The sequence below is a fragment of the Neoarius graeffei genome, chromosome 24 (genome assembly GCF_027579695.1).
Source record: "Neoarius graeffei isolate fNeoGra1 chromosome 24, fNeoGra1.pri, whole genome shotgun sequence".
NCBI classification, from domain to species: domain Eukaryota; kingdom Metazoa; phylum Chordata; class Actinopteri; order Siluriformes; family Ariidae; genus Neoarius; species Neoarius graeffei.
The window spans coordinates 14,645,721-14,662,672 of NC_083592.1; positions in this window are offsets into that span (position 1 = coordinate 14,645,721).

The following is a 16,952-nucleotide window of genomic DNA, read 5'->3' on the forward strand; positions in this document are numbered from 1 at the left end:
TTCATTACCTGAGATGGAATTTGTTTGAGCACAAGCAACAATTTGAGGAAAACCCGGACGTTATCATCGCAGGTAAGCATGGTGGAAAGATCATGGACATGTTTTAACTGATCAAATTCACCGATATTTCATGATTTCCTTGTCAAACTACTTTGTTTCATACTCTCTCATTTGACAGTTGACATTTTGTATCTAAACATGCATTTGAGAATCACGTGAGGTATCGATAATAGTGATCACTTTCACCGGTGTCCACCATTATAGACACCCTGTGGAATTAAGTGACATTTACAACTGTTATGGATCGATCTTTGTGTAACATTGTTGAAGTTGATGAAGTACTTAAAAAAAAAGTGCTGTGATTTTATAATAATTTTTTCTGATTCATAACAGAACGGAATGCTTATAGAGTATTTGGAATCCGATTGCAATAAATAGAATTAGACCAGAATTAAATTTCTAGCATATAAAAAATTACATGCTTGAAATATTCAGTTTTTTTATTCCATTCAATTTTTTTTCCAGTTTGTTGTAAATATCTACCACATATTACAATATCAGGAGACATTTTATATTTTGGTTCAAGGTATGACATGTGACCTTTGACCTGGATTTTCATGTGGTTACAATGTCAGTTACCTGTTGATATTTATTGGTAAACTACAAAACTAGAAATTAATACAAACAAAAATGAATGATTAATAAAATGTGATCTACAAAAATACTTAGAAAGTGGAACAAAAATATTTTCTGACACAGGTTAAACATTATCAGTTCATTTGTTTACAAACATTAGAATTACTTTCTCATTTACGTAAGCACCGACATCGATATATTTATATAAAAGATATTTTGTACTAAATATAAAAGTCTATGTAAAACAAATTTTAAATAAAATCTATGTTTTGTTAACTTAATACCACATACCGATTATTTAAAAAAAAAATCATCTGGGTGTCGATAATTGTGGAACGGTATCGATAACTGTGGACATAATCAGACACAGTCTCGGTGTTTAAGTCGAGGCTGAAAACCTATCTGTTTAGTCAAGCCTTTTGTTAATGGTGTTTATGAAGTAAAGGTGTAGATCTGGAGGGTCCTCAGACATAGAGTGTTTTGGTAAACTGGGATGTATGGATGCTGTCAGTCCCCACTCGCATGCTCACTCGAGTTTGTTGATGTTGTAGTGGCTGGCTGCTTTATGTCCCGGGGCTCTCCCATGCCTGTGTTACCTTCTGGCTCTCCCCTTTTAGTTATGATGTCATAGTTAGTTGCTGGAGTCCCTGCTTGTACTCAGTGCAATATGTATACTGTTCCTACTTATTTAGGTGACATTGGGCATACCTAACAACCTGTGTTTTCTCTCTCTCTCTCTCTCTCTCTCTCTCTCTCTCTCCCCCCCAAATCTGTCCCTCTGAGTTACATGTTGGTCCTGGGATCAAGATGCTGACCTCTTCTGCTCCTCGGACCTGCCTGATCCATCCTGGTGCCCTGTGTCTGGTTGGAGTCTCATCATATCACTCCTGTGGAGGACGGCCACATGATGACAGTTGAAAGTCACACCTGGAGGATGCTCTGGACTCTTATAGTAATGCTTTTATGGCTGAGGACTACAGTTGACTTGCTAACTTTAGGACTGCAGTTGTCATGAACAGTTTTGCACTCAAGTTTCCATCAATGAAGAGTTTATAACATCAACGAAACTGACTTCATGTTAAAACTGTTAATATTAAAGTCATGCTGTCTGTTGTTGCCCAAATGAGGACGGGTTCCCTTTTGAGTCTGGTTCCTCTAGAGGTTTCTTCCTCATGTCGTCTGAGGGAGTTTTTTCTTGCCACCATCGCCACAGGCTTGCTCATTGGGGATAGATTAGGGATAAAATTAGCTCATGTTTTAAGTCGTTCAAATTCTGTAAAGCTGCTTTGCGACAATGTTTATTGTTAAAAGCGCTATACAAATCAACTTGACTTGACTTAACAAGGGTGTCAATACTTTTGGAATGATGTCATGTGATCTGATTACCCAAGTAATCAGGAATGAACTCATTTTTTTCCAGTGGAAGTTTGAGTAATTACTCATGCACAATTTACATATTGAAAGTCTTTTTCTACTTTTGCAATGGCCAAAAGATCGTTAAGGTGTCGATAATTGTAGCCACCACTCTACTATAATTATTTTTACAGCAACTATTTCAGTTTTTCTCTTATACAGTGTATCTTTCTCATTCGTATATTTCTTATTCCTTTCTATTTATGACAGTTGCTGAAACAGGATTTTCTCTTTTTTTTCCATTTTCACCTCAGTCTAACAGTATTTCTTGGTAACATCACACATGAATCGATCCTGGTAGAGTTCAATAACTTTTAGACTATTCCTCAGTGCTCACACTAATATCTCACATCTCATTTTCTTAAATACACATTGGCTGTTTATACTATTAAATTGTTATATTGATATGGTTATAACTAGATATTGCCTGATGTTATTTAGGTTTTCTTGAAATTTGTCAATTTTTAATGTTTTGGAAATATTAATTTGTATGGAAAGATTTTCAAATAAATTGAGTATTAGAATAATTTATTGTTTTGTTATAATTATGCAGTAAATTGTAATTTAGGACTTGTTTAATTATTATTATTATTATTATTATTATTATTAATTGATTATACATAATTTGTAACTATAGCTAAGGGTCGGGATCAGTCTGTTTCTAAATAGTTCATTTGTAACATCTACATGTCACTCTCTGTTCCATCCATTATTTGCATGATTAGTTTCATTTCATTTTTCATTCTGTGCAATAGAATGTCCATCCATCCATCCATCCATCCATCCATCCATCCATTATCTGTAGCCACTTATCCTGTTCTACAGGGTTGCAGGCAAGCTGGAGCCTATCCCAGCCGACTATGGGCAAGAGGCGGGGTACACCCTGGACAAGTCACCAGGTTATCGCTGCAATAGAATGTATTAACACCCCCACAAAAATCAACCATTCACACACTGACACACACACGTGTATAAATAACATGTCCAGGTTTGTGTAGCTTCCTAGGCAGATATATGACCGGACCAATCCAATGTGTGTGGTAATATGGCAGCCAAATGGTTCACTGTTGCCTCTTTTCCACCAAAGCAGTTCCAGGGCTGGTTCGGGGCCAGTGCTTAGTTTGGAACCGGGTTTTGTGTTTCCACTGACAAAGAACTGGCTCTGGGGCCAGAAAAACCGGTTCCAGGCTAGCACCAACTCTCTGCTGGGCCAGAGGAAAGAACCGCTTACGTCAGCAGGGGGGCGGAGTTGTTAAGACCAACAACAACAAGACCGCAAAAGATCGCCATTTTTAAGCGACGAGAAGCAGCAGCTGTACAAACGCGAAGTCATCCATTATTATTATTATTGTTGTTGCTGCTGCTGCTTCTTCCGCGTTGTTTTTGCTTCGATATTCGCGCCAAGGTTTATGCAAACGTAGCGACGTAACTGACGTATACAGCGACGTAATGACGTATACAACGACGTAACTGACGTATACAGCGACATAATGACATGGCTTCCTTTAGCACCGCGAGCTATGGAAAAGCAAACTGGTTCTCAGCTGGCTCGCAAGTTGAACGAGTTGTGAACCAGCACCAGCACTGGCCCCGAACCAGCCCTGGAACTGATTTGGTGGAAAAGGGGTATCTGATGAGCCAAGGAGCTATGCAGACATTTTACGTAGACATACATGTCAACCTATACGGAATGTCCATATTTTATACGGATTTGATTCAATAAACGTAGTATACGGGCGTACAAATAAAGTTATACGGATTCTTTAAAAAAACTTCAATATTTATTTAGAGCTATAATCAATTCCCACGATGATAAAAGAGCGCATAACATTTACAAATGTACTGTACACCACAGAAAGCACACACAGCCAGTAAAGAGTCTTATGAAATCGCGCGTTATCTTGTGGTAGCGAGACTTCGTTCCACTTTTGATCATGCGCACACCGCATTGCGAGAATCCCGCCAAACGGGAAGTAACATTTTGTTTGAAATGCGTATTTCCACCTGAGCGACTTTCAATAGCGACTGAAAAGATTCTGAATGGGCACTCCGGCAAGAAGATCAACACAGACACTTGCTGTGACATGCAGCCTAGTGAGGTATTGGTGCAGCATGCTAAAAAAAAGCTGTCATGGAGTACAATTCAGAACATTAGAGTGACACGTTGTGTTTTTGTCGAACATTGGAGCTTTGTATTCATTCTGAAGGTTTATTGTTATTAATATTGAATAAAAAGTAACTTGGATATATCATTGTTAATTATCATTCAAATTTTAGGTAAATTATTTTAATTTGCATCTTATACGGATTTTATAAGGGAAATATGGATTTTGGAGGTTGGTTATACAGGTTTGATTGACCAAAGGTTGATATGTATGCGTAGAGATCAGTGATACCAAGTAGAAATCTCCACTCCTGAAAAGCAGAGGTGGACAGTAACAAAGTACATTTACTTGAGTACTGTATTTAAGTACACTTTTTGAGTATCTGTACTTTACTTGAGGAGTATTTTTTTTAACTTATGACTTTAACTTCAATACATTTGAAAGACAAATATCGTACTTTTTACTCCACTACATTTCTATCAAGGTCCCCGTTACTCATTACTATGAAGCAGCTTTGAAAGTGGATGGTTTTTTTCTTTTCTTTTCTAAAATGTGATTGTTTTTTTCACAGGTGACACTGAGACAGTCCGTCAGTAATAACTAGGGTCATGTCACGTCCATAGACTGTATAAAATCAAGTTCAGTGCTTTCTCAGCAGCATTATTTGAACATGATCAGTTGATGGCAGAATGGAAGGAAGCGGTTCTTCTGGAGAATGCATGCACCCATGGCCCATGTACCCATGTTTCAGTTTTCTGAAAGGATTAAAGATTTGTTTTGTTTTAAATGTTTGTTTGCCAGAAACTAACCACATCATGGCCTACAAAAACTCACCATCTAACCTGCAGAAGCATATTGAGGTATGTAAACATTTTATTCCAAGAGAAAGTTTGCAACAAAGTTGTCTGTGCTTTTAAAGCTAGCGATAATGTTGCAATAGCTATGCAGTCTGATTAATCAAATGACTTTCTATGGATTTGCCTGCCAAGTTGCCATCGCCTTGTCCATGACTAATGTTTACACATAGCTAGTTAACTTGGACACTGTTAGTTAGCATGTAAAAACAGAGTTACACTAACATGAACAACGTTAACTTATCTGAAGTCCTTTCAGAAATATCTCATCTCATCTCATTATCTGTAGCCGCTTTATCCTGTTCTACAGGGTCGCAGGCAAGCTGGAGCCTATCCCAGCTGACTATGGGCGAAAGGCGGGGTACACCCTGGACAAGTCGCCAGGTCATCACAGGGCTGACACATAGACACAGACAACCATTCACACTCACATTCACACCTATGGTCAATTTAGAGTCACCAGTTAACCTAACCTGCATGTCTTTGGACTGTGGGGGAAACCGGAGCACCCGGAGGAAACCCACGCGGACACGGGGAGAACATGCAAACTCCGCACAGAAAGACCCTCGCCGGCCACGGGGCTCGAACCCGGACCTTCTTGCTGTGAGGCGACAGCGCTAACCACTACACCACTGTGCCGCCCCCTTTCAGAAATATGTTTCAGCATAATATTGCCAAATAAACAGAATGTAGAAATCTTTCTTTTCTAGTAGCATTAGCTACCCAATATGATTTTGAGTTTGAAAAGCATTTGCTAGCATGTCAGGTGGAGTTTCACTGACTAGCTAGCTTAACGTTAAACCACCATGATGGCACAGCATGCGTTCATTTTGTGAATTCATATTTCTGTTTTTGGTAACAGCATTAGGTTTTGTAAGCATTGTGGCAATAATACAACAATGTGTTGACAGAAAATGTACTTTTAATACTTAAGTATTTTTAAAAGCAAGTACTTCACTACTTTAACTTCAGTAAAAATTTGACTGTACAACTTTCACTTGTATCAGAGTAACATTTGACCAGTGGGATCTGTACTTTGTCTTAAGTAATGAAGTTGGGTACTTTGTCCACTTCTGCTGAAAAGTGAAGCCAATACAGAAGTGCTAAAATCTGCAGTTCCTTGAATGGCCACTTGAGGCAGACTCCAAAAGTGAGCCAGTTTCCATAGACTCCCATGTTAAAATGTCCAACTTGACAGCGAAAACAAATATGTTTACAGCCTGGTACAAAAAATGGTTTTGGTCTCTATAGCTAGTTTCCCCCTTCATGATAACTGTACAGGGGGTGAATTTTTATATAATTCAACAGTTTAAATTATACTGAGACACATTTATGCATAATTAGGGGCGGGCCCGATTTGAGTGACAGCTGGGTTTGTGTCATTTTGTTAGCCACTAGCTGGCATTATCTCTGAACTCAAGCCAAATTCACCACAGGTGATGGATTTATGTAAATAATTTCTGATTTTTTTTTAAATAAACTGGCCGTTGAGTCTGTATCTTATAGAGCAGCTTCTTTTAGTTTAGCCAGTAGCTTGTTGGCTAGCTTGCATAGCTAGCTTGTTAGCTTCCAGGTTAGCAGGCATGTTCCAGCTGTACTATTCCAGCAGCCAGGCTTCTCTATCCCTGCCCATTTCTCCATTTACGGACTAGCCGGGAGTTAGGCGGCTAAGATGGTGACGCCCGTAGCCTCCTTATTTGAGCTTCAAACCCGCTCTTCAGAAATCCTATGAGTGACATCACAGAGGCTTTGTCCATTATTTTTACAGTCTATGGGTACATCCAGAGTTTTCAGGTGTGACAGTGAGTCAGTGTGAATAACAGTTGTAGTCAAGTCATGAGAACATCTTTAAATCCTTTTTAATGACATATTCTATAGTATAGCCTTTTTCCAGAGTTGAAAACATGTTTCAGAGCTACTATCAGTGACATAACATGGTTGGTGGATATCATAGTTCTCACACACACACACACACACACACACACACACACACACACACACACACACACACACACAGTAATCTAGTCTTTTAGGTGGTAATAATATCATATTCGCCAACCTTACCAATTCATGCAGTAGTCTACCGATTTTGACAGGTGAATACCTCCTTCTGATTTTAGTCCTAAAAGATACTGCATTACAAAATAATAATTTAAAAATAAATGTTTAAGGATAATTCTCAAGATATTCTGGCTAACACTTCTAACCAACAACAGCTTCGGGAAAGAACTAACGCACTGAACATAAGCCAGATCATTAGACAAAGCAGGTGGAAATGGATCAGCCACATACTAAGAAATAACAAGAAGCCTTTAACTGCTCTTCAATGGACACCAAATGGTAAACACAAATGAGGAAGACCAAAAGACACATGGAGATGTACCATCAAGAAGGAAAGAAAACATCTTGGTTGGGAACGAAGTAGCCAGGCAAGCACTCAACAGGGACGGGTGGATTGAAAACATCAAAAGACTAATAGCCCTTTTCTCCAGTGGAGACACAGGATAGAAGAAGACAAAATAACTCAGCGAACACTGTGGGATTCGCTCTTCTGACCTCACTTCAGCTGTTTTCAGCACAAGTATACAGAGTCAAATAGTCATATTAGGTGAAACCAAGAACCAATGGAATGGTGCGATAATGATGTTGAATCTAAATTGTATTGCTCTATCCTATTGTGCCATTCCATTGGTTCTCGTGATCCATTCATCCATCCATCATTCATAGCCGCTTACCCTGTGCAGGGTCACAGGCAAGCTGGAGCCTATCCCAGCTGACTATGGGCAAGAGGCAGGGCACACCCTGGACAAGTCGCCAGATCATCACAGGGCTGACACATAGAGACAAACAACCATTCACACTCACATTCACACCTACGGTCAATTTAGAGCCACCAATTAACCTAACCTGCATGTCTTTGGACTGTGGGGGAAACCGGAGGACCCAGAGGAAATCCATGCAGACATGGGGAGAACATGCAAACTCCATACAGAAAGGCCCCCATCAGCCACTGGGCTCGAACCCAGAACCTTCTTGCTGTGAGGCAACAGTGCTAACCACTACACCACCATGCCGCCCAGTTCTCGTTATGGTTCTAGCCAATCAGCAGTGAGCTCACGTTACCACAAATTGTGCCAGTATTTGTAAAAACCAAACACACTCTAGTGATCACAAACAATAAAAACTCCAAAGAAAAAAAAAAGATTTGCTATGACAACAATTTCAAGGCGACTTGGTCATCGGATCATCCAGCATCAAAGCATCAAAGTGAGGTGAGAAGCAGCATTTTGTGAAGTATGTTGGTCCGATTTCTCAATCAATTTTCTTCAAATTTGGAAAGTGCACTCAGTGGTTCAAGGTGAAGGTGGGACTCCATCAAGGATTTGCTTTGAGCCCTTTTTTGTTTGCCATAGTGATGGATAGCTTGACGGATGAAGTGAGGCAAGAGTCACCATGGAACATGATGTTTGCAGATGATATTGTGATATGTGGTGAAAGTAGAAAGGAGGTTGAGTTGGGTTTGGAGAGATGGAGGTATGCATTGGAACAAAGAGGAATGAAGGTGAGCAGTAGCAAGACAGAATACATGTGCATCAATGAGAATGGGGATTGAGAGTGTAGTGAAGATGCAAGGAGTAGACGTAAAGAAAGTTGGTGAATTCAAGTACCTGGGGTCAACTGTGCAGGAAAATGGTGGCTGCGATAGTGAGGTGAGAAAGAGAGTGTAGGCAGGGTGGAGCAGTTGGAGAAGGATTTCGGGAGTCATTTGTGATAGGAAAGTCCCAGCAAAAGTGAAAGGTAAGATGTATAAGACAGTAGTGAGACCAACTGTGATGTATGGATTGGAGACCATACCCTTAACGAAGAGACAGGAGGCAAAGTTGGAGGTGGTGGAGTTGAGGATGTTAAGGTTTGCAATGGGAGTGACAAGGTTGGGCAGGATAAGGAACGAGCACATCAGAGGGACAGCACATGTGGAGAGCTTGGGAATTAAGATAAGAGAGAGGAGACTGAGATGGTATGGGCACATCCTGAGAAGAGATGCAGAGCATGTGGGAAGGAGAATGTTGAGGATGGAGCTGCCAGGCAAATGAAAACAAGGAAGGCCAAAGAGGAGATACATGGACGTGGTGAGAGAGGACATGAAAGTGGCAGGTGTGGTAGAGAAGGATGCAGAAGATAGGGAGCAATGGAGACGAAAGATCCGCTGTGGTGACCCCTAATCGGGATCAGCCAAAAGAAGAAGACGACTCTAGTGATCACGAACAACGAAAACTCCAAAGAAAAAAAAAAGATTTGCTATGACAACAATTTCAAGGCGACTTGGTCATTGGACCATCCAGCATCAAAGCATCAAGGCGAGGTGAGAAGCAACATTTTGTGAAGTATGTTGGTCTGATTTCTCGATCAATTTTCTTCAAATTTGGAAAGTGCACTCAGAATGCAGGAGAATGCACCATTTTACATCTTTTTTTTTTTCAAAATTTTCCAGGGAGTATACACTTAGACCCCCTTAGGAGGGCGAGACTGCATCGCACAATCTCATCTACCACTTTTTGTTCTCAGGGGGTTGGCAAGTATGTAATAATAATGCAACATTTGACTAAAAGTCTAAACTCAGGATTTCCAACCTACGGCTTTTAAAAAACAAACAAAGAAACCCTCTCTCAGTCAGGATGATCTTCTCAAGCAAGTAACATCAAATTAACACGGTCACTTGAAGCATCAACAGCAAATAAAGTAGCACTTCTTACTTTTAACTCACGCCATCTGTTATCACCTGAATGAGGATGGGTTCCTTTTTGAGTCTGGTTCCTATCTAGGTTCCTTCCTCATTTCGTCTCAAAGGGTTGGCCTGAATGGATTTGAGTTACACTGTATATACAAGTATTTGCTTCAGATCAATCATCAAACAGATGTATTTTATTACAATGACTGTTCACTTCGCTGTTTTGAGGAGGTAAATATACTTCACATCACTCATCATAGTTATCTGTCTTGATTGTTGCCAACAAATGACAAACATGAAAAGTGGCCATGTTTTTCTCCACCTTTGTAGTTCAGTGCATGGAGGTCGAGCTCTGACTCCCCATTTCCGAGTTCAGTCAAGCATAGTACCATAGGAAAGGGATTAAAGTGTGTTATTTAAAGGTAGACTGGCTTTCAAAATTTTCAAGTTTAGGCCATAAAAATAATTTTGCTGACACCAAATTATTTTTATTTAGTGGATCGAAAGCTACTGAATTCGAATCACAGACTTCCAATTTTATTAGTTTCGTTTTTTTTAATAGAACAATTAATGACTTCAGGGCCACATGGCCCTAAATTCTCTGCTATTTTTTTCTTGCTTCACCATGACCCAATTCAAGATACTACATCATGCATCACATGGTGGGCTTTCCCTGTTCACGCAAAGCATTGTGGGATACAAATTTGAAACAGGAGAGAAAAATGGAGGACGTGAGTGTGTGAATGAAACGTGAAAGACTGACTACAGTAACGGAAAGCAAGAAGAAAAGACATTATGTTGCAAAGGAAAGGAAATGCAGGACCAAACTAATAAATATCGGCGGTCAGAGAGCACATTGGTGTGATCAGCTATTTGTTTAGTGACAGAATGATGGAACTGTCAGTGCATGGTCAAAGGTAAACCTATAGATGGTAACTGCCGTAAAACCCAAAAGAAGAAGAAGAAGGTAAATCTGCGCATGCGCACACGGACTTCCTCTGTCTGCTTGACTGTGCGAAGCAAGAGATGTCATGCACATTATTTGCTCAGGAATCCCCTCAAATTAAATAACTTCCCACCCAACAGAATGGCCTGATATTTTGTGAGATATTACAGAAATAAACATATCACAATGACCAAATTTCAGAGGGAACTAAATTTCACTGATTTTATGAAGTCAAAAGACCGTCTTGCTTTAACAAACAAAAATTTTTTTAAACTGCAGAAAAGTTGAATCATGGAAAACTTGGAGTTTCATCATTTCTTGGAATATCTTAATGAATTTTAAGAGAGAGAAAAAAGAGTGATGGGACGATGGAAGTGATAACAGGAAATTTGTTGGGGAGATTAGTTGGAATTACGGATGGATAAAAAACTGATGTGTTGTTTTTTAAAAAGGAAGAAAAAAGTTGTAATCGTTGGAAAATTGCTGTGGTGTAAGAGGCATAAAATGCTTTGGGATGAAACAGAGAGATTCCACCAAACATTCATTCATTCATTTATTTATTTATAGTAGCTCTAGACAGTGTCTACTTGCCAAAAAAAAAGTTATCAATTGGTTAAAATCATACTTAAAAGATAGAAGCTTCTTTGTTACCCTGGGAAATTGTTCCTCAACGTCAATGCCCTTGACCTGTGGTGTCCCCCAGGGGTCGATTCTTGGACCATTACTTTTCAACCTTTATATGCTCCCACTTGGGCAAATTATCAATAAAATTCAATTTTGTATCACTGCTATGCAGATGATACCCAAATTTATTTTGCTCTATCACCAAATGACTATGCCCCCCTTGAATGTCTCTACCAGTGCATCGATCAAATCAATAGCTGGATGTCACAAAATTTTCTCCAGTTGAACATAGATAAAACAGAAATAATTCTATTTGAAAAAAAGATGAAAGACTCAGGATTACCACTATTCTTGACACAAAAGGGATTAAAACTAAAGAAATGGTTAAAAATCTTGGTGTTTTCATTGACAGCGAGCTAAACTTTGACAGTCACATGAAAGCAATCACTAAAACGGCATTTTATCACCTAAAAAACATTTCCAAACTAAGAGGACTTATGTCAAAAAATGATCTGGAAAAACTAATACATGCCTTCATCTCTAGTAGGGTTGATTACTGCAATGGCCTTTTCACAGGCTTGCCAAAAAAGACCATCAAACGACTTCAGCTGGTTCAAAATGCAGCGGCGAGGGTTCTCACACGAACAAAAAGAACAGAGCACATTACCCCAATTCTAAGGTCCCTTCACTGGCTTCCAGTAAGCTACAGAATTGACTTTAAAGTATTGCTGCTGGTGTATAAATCTCTAAATGGTACAGGGCCCAATTACCTCTCTGATATGTTGCAGCGGCCTAACCCAATCAGATCTACCAGATCGCAACAGAAAAATTTACTATTAAAACCAGTTGTTAAAACAAAGTGTGGTGAAGCAGCTTTTAGCTACTATGCAGTACATCTATGGAACCAACTGCCAGAGGACATTAAAAATGCTCCTGCTGTTGGCAGCTTCAAATCTAGGTTAAAGACCAAGCTGTTCTCAGATGCTTTCTGTTAAATAATTAATATTTTTACATTTTTTTATAATCTTTACTTTCTCTGAATGTTTTAAATTTACTTTAATTTTATTCTATTTTATTCCGCTGGTTTCTTTTTCTTTTTCTCCTTTTTTCTTTTTGGCATTTTATTATTTTATTTCTACTATTGTTTAATTCTTATTATTTTCTTTTAATTCTTTTAATTCTTTTAATTAATTATTTTAGATTAAAAATAAAATTATTTTATGTAATTTTATTTCTCTATTGTTTACTGTTTTTGTTTTTGCTTCTGTAAAGCACATTGAACTGCCATTGTGTATGAAATGTGCTATATAAATAAACTTGCCTTGCCTTGCCTTGCCAACTATACACTCACCGGCCGCTTTATTAGGAACACCCATCCATCTACCTGCTGTTTGATGCTGTTATCTAATCAGCCAATCTCTTGACAGCAGCACAATGCATCAAATCATGCAGATACAAATTAAGAGCTTCAGTTCATGTTCACATCATTCAAACATCAGAATGGGAAAAATTGTGATCTCAAAGTGTGACTTTCACTTTGGTATGGGTGTTGGTTTGAGCCAGATGGACTGGTTTGAGTATTTCAGAAACTGCTGATCTCCTGGGGTTTTCACACACAACATTCTCTAGAGCAGGGGTCATCAAACTACGGCCCGCGGGCCGACTCCAGCCCTCCACCCCCCTTTGACCGGCCCCCCAACCCCTCTGCCCCCCACCACTTGAACCGGCCCTATGAGGCAATCCCCAAAAGTGGTCATGGCCTATTTTTTTAAATTGCTTTTTGGCAAATAATAACATGTCTGCATCTTGTATTTTGTTGATTTTATCAATTAAAATTGATATTTAGTTATAAAATGAACTATTCATATTTTCCGAATTTTCGTCATATGCTCGCGATCAAGCAGTGACAGGCAGCGCATGCACAGAGAACTGTCAGTGTTCAGGACAGCAAAATGGCTAGCGGTAAGCGAAAAGTTGACAGAGAGTGCAGAGTTTTTAAAGAACAGTAGACCACCGATTATTTTTTTGTTCAGTGTAAGGACCGTGCAGTTTGTCTTGTATGTAAAGAAAGCATGTTGGTTTTCAAAGAATATAATCTGCGTTGTCACTACGAAACCCGCCACAAAGAGTATGCTAGTTTGCGAGGGCAAACAAGAGAAGACAGGATTCAGAGGCTGAAATGCGGACTGGCTGCACAACAGAATGTATTCCTTCGCCAAACCCAGATCAACCAGGCTGCTGTCCGAGCTAGCTATAAGGTCGCTCACCTACTAGCTACCCATGGAAAGCCGTTTACTGATGGGGACTTTGTTAAAGTATGCATGCTTGCTGTGGCCGAGGAGGTGTGTCCCGACAAGAAGGATGTGCTCAACGCAGTGAGTCTCTCCGCACCTACTATGACCAGGCGAACCGAAGATTTGGGGGACAACGTGTATGACCAGCTGAATGAGAAAGCGTCAGAATTCGAGTTTTTTGCTTTGGCCATGGATGAGAGCAATGACGTGCAGGACACAGCACAACTGCTGTGATCTATTGATCTATTGCTCATATTATTATAATTTCACTGGTTTTTTTATGTATTTATTTTATAGGCCTATTTATTTGACCCTTATTAAGTGCTGCACACAATTATTATTAATATTATTAATAATATCAACGGGCGGCACGGTGGTGTAGTGGTTAGCACTGTCGTCTCACAACAAGAAGGTCCGGGTTCGAGCCCCGTGGCCGGCGAGGGCCTTTCTGTGCGGAGTTTGCATGTTCTCCCCGTGTCCGCATGGGTTTCCTCCGGGTGCTCCGGTTTCCCCCACAGTCCAAAGACATGCAGGTTAGGTTAACTGGTGACTCTAAATTGACCGTAGGTGTGAATGTGAGTGTGAATGGTTGTCTGTGTCTATGTGTCAGCCCTGTGATGACCTGGCAACTTGTCCAGGGTGTACCCCGCCTTTCGCCCGTAGTCAGCTGGGATAGGCTCCAGCTTGCCTGCGACCCTGTAGAACAGGATAAAGCGGCTAGAGATAATGAGATGAGATGAGATGAGATGAGATGAGATGAGATGAGATGAGATGAGATAATATCAACAGGCCTACCTACAATTTATAATTTTCCACTCACCTTTGCCAGTGTCAATCACCTCAACTAGGCAGATGTTTCTTACCTTGACAGTTTTGATGTTATTTTTATTAGAAAATAAATAAATGGAATATCTGTGGTATTTCAAATTAAAACAAAGTGTGAAGACTCGATTACTACTTTTGCAAACCACTAGTAAAGATAAACAAATATGTGCCAGGAATCAAGTGTTGATATAGTAGTGTGGATATAGTAGTGGGGATGGCTGTGCCAGGCTAGTAATCTCTGCTACACAATGGGGCCTGCTGGTGGTCATATTTGTCTGGGTCATATTTGTCTGCTATGTTATATAGCTGACCTGACCCCGGCCCACCATCACAGTCAGGAACGACAATGTGGCCCCCAGAGAAAAAAGTTTGGTGACCCCTGCTCTAGAGTTTACACAGAATGGTGTGAAAAAACAAAAAACACTGAGTGAGTGAGCGACAGTTCTGTGGGTGGAAACAAATGGCTTGTTGATGAGAGAGGTCAGAGGAAAATGGCCAGATTGTTTCAAGCTTTTTTGCCAGGAAGAATATGGTAACTCATAGCAATTCTTTACAACCATGGTGAGCAGAAAAGCAGCTCAGCATGCAACAGCAGAAGACCACATTTGGTTCCACTCCTGCCGTCCTATTAAAGTGGCCGGTGAGTGGATTTGGTCAAGTGTATTCAGCTTAAAGGAAAATTAATCTAAAGCAGGGATAGAGCACATTCTTGCTGTAGCACATGAAATGGAGTCTATAAAATGTAATATCAAGAAAAAATTTTGTTAATTTGAAGGTTGATCAAGATTACTGATCACAATGTATACCCTTTTTAAACATTGCAGGTTAAAGGGGAACTGAAGCCATTTTAAAACTTGCTTTATTTCTTAATTAACATGTTATTCAATTACGTTTTTGGTTTTATTAACCTTATATCGTGACTCGTATTGGCATATTATATGACACTTATCGGCCTTTTTGTTTTTTAGCCATGTTGAATGTAGTTAGTATGGCCCACGGCAGGCGTCGCTTATCCATGCAATCTTCACAAGACTTGTGCGAGACTTCAAATGTGAAGTGTCAGCTCCACCATTTTGAAAACTGTTTACACAGCGGCCAGATCGCCATATCATTCCAATTTAGATTAATTTCGAGATTTGCCAGCTTCATCAGTGATGGACATTATTCCATACGACTTCGAAACAACGTGGAGTAGAGAAGAGTTGGAAAGACGACAGGATAAGGACTAGTCCGTGATGCTGGTATGCACGTCATTACTGTCACACAATTAAAACGTGCCAGATCAGGCGGCTGATGGGTTTTCAAAATAATAAATACATGCATGTATTTTTGTGATAAATATATATTATACTGAGCGCATTTCCCACATAATCCTCACTAAGGTTTCGGACAGCACTACAAAATGGCGTCCCCACTATATAGTGCCCTATATAGTGAGTAGGGAGCGATTTTGGACACAGGGAAAACTTCCAGCTTGATTACATCAGCATTAGAAGGAGGGTGCACGCATCTTTTGACAATGTTGGCAGATGTTGGTCACTTTGATTTCCGCTGTATGTTTAACTTCTGTCCTACGAAGTCTCGCACAGGTCTCAGCAAATCTCTTTTACGGCCATTGCTTTGACATATGGACTGATATATTACATAGCATATTTCAAACACTCATAACTTGCTATAGCAGTGACAAAATAGCTGTCAGAAATGCCTCGTCTCATCTCGTCTCGTCTTCATCCGCTCATCCGGGGCCGGGTCGCGGAGGCAGCAATCTGAGCATGGAAGCCCAAACTTCCCTTTCCCCAGACACCTCAGCCAGCTCCTCGGGAAGAACACCAAGGCGTTCCCAGGCCAGCCGAGAGACGTAGTCCCTCCAGCGTGTCCTGGGTTTTCCCCGGGGCCTCCTCCCGGGGGGACATGCCTGGAACACCTCCCCAGGGAGGCATCCAGGAGGCATCCGAAAGAGATGCCTGAGCCACCTCAGCTGATTCCTCTCGATGTGGAGGAGCAGCAGCTCTACTCCGAGCTCCTCCTGAGTGAATGTGCTTCTCACCCTATCTCTAAGGGAGCGCCCAGCCACCCTGCGAAGGAAACTCATTTCGGCCGCTTGTATCCGCGATCTTGTTCTTTTGGTCATTACCCAAAGCTCATGACCATAGGTGAGAGTCGGAACGTAGATCGACCGGTAAATCGAGAGCTTCGTCTTTTGGCTCAGCTCCTTCTTCACCACGACGGACTGGTAAAGCGACCGCATTACTGCGGAGGCTGCACCGATCCGCCTGTCGACCTCATGCTCTATCCTTCCCTCACTCGTGAACAAGATCCTGAGATACTTAAACTCCTCCACTTGAGGCAGGACTTCTCCACCAACCTGGAGAGGGCAAGCCACCCTTTTCCGGTCGAGAACCATGGCCTTGGACTTGGAGGTGCTGATTCTCATCCCAGCTGCTTCACACTTGGCTGTAAACCACCCCAGTGCATGCTGAAGGTCCTGGTTTGAAGAAGCCAACAGGACAACATCATCCGCAAAAA